At 47.7% G+C, this 6,034-nt stretch overlaps 1 protein-coding gene across 1 annotated transcript in view; it reads right to left on the reverse strand.

Annotated features, from left to right (window-relative positions):
* The window catches only part of UBE2W (ubiquitin conjugating enzyme E2 W (putative)), a 104,715-nt gene that overhangs the window by 2,920 nt on the left and 95,761 nt on the right, over positions 1-6,034 (reverse strand). The gene's annotated exons all lie outside the window — the stretch shown is intronic.

Genomic DNA, 6,034 nt, shown 5'->3' on the forward strand with positions numbered 1-6,034 from the left:
GATGATTCCTTTGTACATGTAGCTGGTCTCAAGGTAATCACACAATTAACCAGTTAATTGCATGATAATGTGTAGAGGAGGCTCTAATTTTATGTTAGCATTACATCCCAGCCTGCATGGTGGCAAATCGGGCCCTTTGTTTCTTAAGGAAGATTTTCTCACTCCAATTTTTGTTCTCAAGGAAATAACTCCTGTAAAAAGAACATTATGGCCTCCAGCAAAAGCTGACTCAGACTGTAAGGCAGGAAGCACTATAAAGGAGTACTTTCAAAGGTGCATCTAAATCCTACTAAAAAGTCTAGGAGAATTTGGCACCTAATTTCCACTCATGCTTGTCAGGGGTACAGCTGGGACACAGGCAGTCAGGGCTTGACCTTAGAGGGTCACAACTCAAGGGAGTATGAAGAGACTTTGTTGGGAAACAAGGGTTTCACTTAGAGCCAGGAGATCCAGAGGCCAAGACCTGTAAGGGACCAAGACATGGGTAGTCAGCACGATAGTCACAAGTTCTAGGGGAAGGAAGAGTTGGAGGGGGAGGTCAGGAACAGGAAGCAGGGATCCAGTCACAGAGTCACTAGCCAGGGGCTGCAGAGCAGACGGGTGTAGCTGTATGGGATGTGGACACGAGCAGATGCCAAACTAAGCCACAAGTCAGAAGCTGGCTGTCGAAGGACAGGTGTGGGTTGGAATTGGGAGCTGGAAAGTCTGAAACACAGGGGTCAGGACAGGCAGAAACAAGGATGAAGCCAGGGAGCTGGAAGCCCAGGGCTGGACTGAGAAGTATCTATCATTTTGAGTAGCCACTTGGCCACTGAAAGTGCTGCTGCTTAAAACCATGTAGGTGCTTGGGGCCAGCTGGAAGTTGTTTGAATTGCTGGCAGATAGACCTAGTAGAGTCAGCCTGGAAGGGGAAAAGCCAAAGGTCATGAGATCAAGGTCAAAAGGCCAAAGGTCACAGGGCCAAGGTCAAAGGTCATGAGGTCAAGGTCACAAGGTCAAAGGCAAGGCATTCAAAAGGTCAATGGTCTTGGGGTCAAGGTCAAAGGTCATGAGGTGAAAAGGCCAAAGGTTGCGGGGTCCAGGTCAAAAGGCCAAAGGTCATGGGGTCAAAAGGTCAAAGGTTCCAAGGTCAAGGTCAAAAGGTCAAAGGCCGTGGGGAAAAGGTCAAAGGTCACGAGGTCAAGGTGAACAGGTCAATGTTGTGAGGTCAGCGCCACAAGGTCAAAGGTAATGAGTTAAAAAGGTTAAAGGTCACGGGGTCAAGGTCAAAGGTAACAAGGTCAAAAGGTCAAAGGTCACTCAACCGGTCAAAGATCGTGGGGTCAAGGTCAAAGGTTGCAAGCTCAAGGTAAAAGCTCAAAGGTCACGAGGTCAAAAGGCGAAAGGTCACAGGGTCAAGGTCAAAAGGCGAAAGGTCGTGGGGTCAAGTTCAAAAGGTCACGAGGTCAAAAGGACAAAGGGAGCAAGGTCAAGGTCAAAAGGTCAAAGGCCACAAGTTAGAAAGGTCAGAGGTCACGGGGTCAAGGTCAAACGGTCAAAGGTCGTGGGGTCAAGGTCAAACAGTGGTTTGAACTGTTTTGAAATGGTTCTGACTGGTTTGGATTGGTTTCTGCTGGTTCGAACTGGTTTAACTGGTTCTGACAAGTTTGAACTCTTCTGAAATGGATTGAACTGGTCCCGACTGGTTTGTAGTGGTTTGAACTTGTTCTGAATGGTTTGAACTGGTTCTGACTGGTCTGAACTTGTTTGAATTGGTTCCGATTGCTTTGAACTGGTTGGTACAGGTTTGAACTGGTTTGAACTGTTTCTGACTGGTTCTGACTGGTTTTTACTGGTTTGAACTGGTTCTGACTGGTTTCAAATGGTTTGTACCGGTTCTGACTGGTTTGAACTGGTTTGAAGTGGTTTGAACCTATTCCCACCAGTTTGAAGTGGTTTAAACTGGTTCTGACTGGTTTGAACTGGTTTGTTTCGGTTCTTACCATTTTGAACTGGTTTGAACTGGTTCCGACTGGTTTGAACTGTTTTGTACTGGCTTAAACTGGTTCTGACTGGTTTGAACTGTTCTGAAAGGGTTTGAACTGGTTCTGACTGGTTTCTACTGGTTTGAACTGGTTTCATAGTTTCATAGTTTCTAGGGTCGGAAGGGACCTGAGCAGATCATCTAGTCCGACCCCCTGCCATGGCAGGAAAGAGTACTGGGGTCAAACGACCCCAGCAAGGTGTTCATCTAACCTCCTCTTAAAAACCCCCAGGGTAGGAGCCTGCACCACTTCTCTTGGAAGTTGGTTCCAGACCCTAGCCGCCCTGACCGTGAAATAGCGCCTCCTGATGTCTAACCTAAACCTACCCTCTGCCAGCTTGTGACCGTTATTCCTGGTCACTCCTGGCGGTGCTCGGGGGAACAGTGACTCCCCCAATGCCTGCTGATCCCCCCTGACTAGTTTATAACAGGCCACAAGATCCCCCCTCAGCCTTCTCTTTTGGAGGCTGAACAGGTTCAGGTCCCGTAGCCTCTCCTCATAGGGCCTGCCCTGCTGTCCCCTGATCATGCAAGTGGCCTTCCTCTGGACCCTCTCCATGCTGTCCACATCCCTCTTGAAGTGCGGCACCCAGAACTGGACGCAGTACTCCAACTGCGGCCTGACCAGTGCCGCATAGAGGGGGAGGATCACCTCTTTGGACCTGCTCGAGATGCATCTGTGGATGCATGACAAGGTGCGGTTGGCCTTCCTGACTGCATCCCCACACTGCCGGCCCATGTTCATCTTGGAGTCAATGATGACTCCAAGATCCTTTTCCGCCTCCGTGCTGACAAGAGGGGAGTTCCCCAACCTGTAGGTATGGTGCCGGTTGTTCCTCCCCAGGTGCATCACCTTGCACTTGTCTGTGTTGAAACCCATCCTATTCTCATCCGCCCACCCTTGTAACCTGTCTAGGTCTGATTGTAGCCTGTTGCTTCCTTCTAGTGTGCCCACATCCCCCCACATCTTAGTGTCATCAGCAAATTTGAACAGGGTGCTTTTTACCCCCTCGTCCAAATCACTGATGAAGATGTTGAACAGTGCGGGCCCGAGGACCGAGCCCTGCGGAACCCCACTGCCCACGTCCTTCCAGGTTGAGAAGGACCCATCCACTACCACCCTCTGGGTGCGGCCCTCCAGCCAGTTGGCGACCCATTTGACTGTGTGGGTGTCTACGCCACAGCCCCCCAGTTTCTTAATGAGAACAGGGTGAGAGACAGTGTCAAAAGCCTTCTAGAAGTCCAGGAAGACTATGTCCACTGCTACCCCTGCATCTAATGATCTGGTGATCTGATCGTAAAAGGCCACCAGGTTGGTCTGACAGGACCTGCCACTGATGAACCCGTGTTGGTTGCCCCTAAGCATGCAGTCCCCTGCTGGCCCCTCCTGGATGTGTGCCAGAATAATTTTCTCGAACAGCTTGCCTAGGATCGAGGTAAGACTAACTGGCCTATAGTTTCCCGGGTCCTCCTTCCTCCCTTTTTTGAAGATGGGAACCACGTTGGCCCTCTTCCAGTCCTCCGGTACCTCTCCAGAGCACCACGAGTGCTCGTAAAGCCGTGCCAGGGGACTTGCAATGACCTCAGCCAGTTCCTTTAGAACTCTAGGGTGGAGATCATCCGGACCGGCTGACTTGAAAATGTCCAGCCCCTCCAGAAGCTCCCTAACTAAATCCTCGCTAACCCTTGGCCCAGGTGTGCCACCCCTGGGGCCCAAGAGAGGCCCAGCAGGGAGGTGGCTGTTCTGGTCCCTACTTAGGAAGACGGAGGCAAAGAAATTGTTAAACGAAATCGTTAAAAATCAGTTTGAAGTGGTTTGAACTGGTTTGAACTAGTTCTGATTGATATGAACTGGTTCTGACTGGATTGAACTGGTTCTGACTGGTTTGAAGTGGTTTGAACTGGTTCTGATTGGTTTGTACTGGTTTGAACTGGTTCTGACTTGTTTGGACTGGTTTCTACTGGTTTGAACTGGTTCTGACTGGTTTCAATTGGTTTGTACCAGTTCTGACTGGTTTGAAGTGGTTTGAACTGGTTCCGACTGGATTGAACTGTTTTTTACTGGTCTGAATTGGTTTGAACTGGTTTGTACTGGTTTGAATTGTTTTGAACAGGTTCTGACCGGTTTGAACTGGTTCTGACTGGTTTGTACTGGTTTGAACTGGTTCTGATTTGGTTTGAACTAGTTTGGACTGGTTTCTACTGGTTCAAACTGGTTTGAACTGGTTTGAGCTGGTTCTTTCTGGTTTCTACTGGTTTAAACTGGTTTGAACTGGTTATGACTGGTTTCTACTGGTTTTAACTGGTTAGGGCTGGTTTCTACTGGTTTGGACTGGTTCCGACTGGTTTGGACTGGTCTGAACTGGTTTGGACTGGTTCTGACTGATTTGAACTGGTTTCTACTGGTTTGAACTGGTTCCGACTGGTTTAAACAGGTTTGAACTGGTTTGTCATGGTTTGAACTGTTTTGAACAAGTTCTGACTGGTTTGAAGTGGTTCTGGCTGGTTTTTACTGGTTTTAACTGTTTAAGACTGGTTTGAACTGGTTCTTACTGGTTTGAATTGGTTTGTACTGGTTTGTACTGGTTTCTACTGGTTTGAAGTGGCTTGAACTGGTTCTGACTGATTTGAACTGGTCTGAACCAGTTCAAACCAGTACAAACCGGTTCAAACCAGTCAGAACCAATTGAAGCCAGTCAGAACCAGTTCAAACAAATTTGAACCAGTTCTAACCAGTCGGAACCAGTTCAAAACAGTTCAAACCAGTAAAAACCAGTTCAAACCAGTGAGAACCAGTTCAAACTGGGTAAACCCAGTAGAAACCAGTTCAAACCAGGTCAAACCAATACATATCAGTTCAAACCAGTTGTAACCAGATAAAAGCAGTTCAAACCAGTAGGAACCAGTTCTAACCAGTTCAAACCAGCCAGAACCATTTCTAACCAGTTCTAACCAATAGGAACCAGTAAAAACCAGTTCAAACCAGTCCAAACCAGCTGAAAGCAATTCAAACCAGTCAGAACCAGTTCAAAACAGTCGGGACAAGTTCAAACCAGTACACAACAGTTCAGACCAGTTCAAACCAGTAAAAACCAGTTCAAACCATTCAGAACCAGTTCAAAACAGTTAAACCAGTACAAACCAGTTCAAACCAGTAGAATCCAGTTCAAATCAGTTCAAAGCAGTACAAACCAGTTCAAACCAGTCAGAACCAGCAGTTTTGACCCCCCCCTGTGTTGTAACACATAGACATGACAGGAGTTTTGCTTTCAGGAATTTGGGGTGCCATTCCCCCTAAGCCCCTGCACTGATCTTCTTGAAACTTGGCAGACTTCATCCTCTCTGCAGTGTCTACCAGCCCTGAAAATGTCATCCAAATTGGACAAAAAACAACAAAGTTCTAGATATTGTATTGTTTCCCCATTATACTCTATGGCCCGATCTCCAAGGCGGTTCGGAAACTCTTCGGAAGCTCTGAACCGCTTCTGGAAGCTAAACAAGGCCAGCACTTCAACCCAGACGTGCTGCTTCAGACCCCAAAGCATCCAAAGCTTCTCCGGATCCAAAGCGCTGTCCGAAGCCTTGCACAGCCCTAATTTGCAGGCTTTCTTCCTAGGTTAAAACAATGGGTGCATAAAAATGCTAAAAATATTTCAGTGGGGAAATGGGTTACAGATTTCCAGACCAGATTCCTAGCCCAAAGGCAGACCTGGGGGTGCAGAAAACTGTGAAAAATTCTAGTCCTGGAGAAAAGGGACTAGATTTGAAGGCCAGTTTCTTGGGCCAGAATTGTGAAGATCCTTGTCCTTGGCAAAAGTGCCCAGATTTGCAGGGCAGCTTTGCAGACCAAACACTAACTCACTGGGTCCAGAAATTTGCAGAATCCTTGTCCTCAGGAAAAGGTTCTAGATTAGCAGGCCATCTTTCTGGGCCAAAACACCGACCAGGCATGTGCAAAAAATTGTGAGAATCCTTGCTGTGCAGAAAAGGGATTAGATTTACAGATCAGCT

This window comes from Gavialis gangeticus, unplaced genomic scaffold (assembly GCF_001723915.1).
Source record: "Gavialis gangeticus isolate Ggan-Ray unplaced genomic scaffold, GavGan_comp1, whole genome shotgun sequence".
Classification (NCBI taxonomy): Eukaryota; Metazoa; Chordata; order Crocodylia; family Gavialidae; genus Gavialis; species Gavialis gangeticus.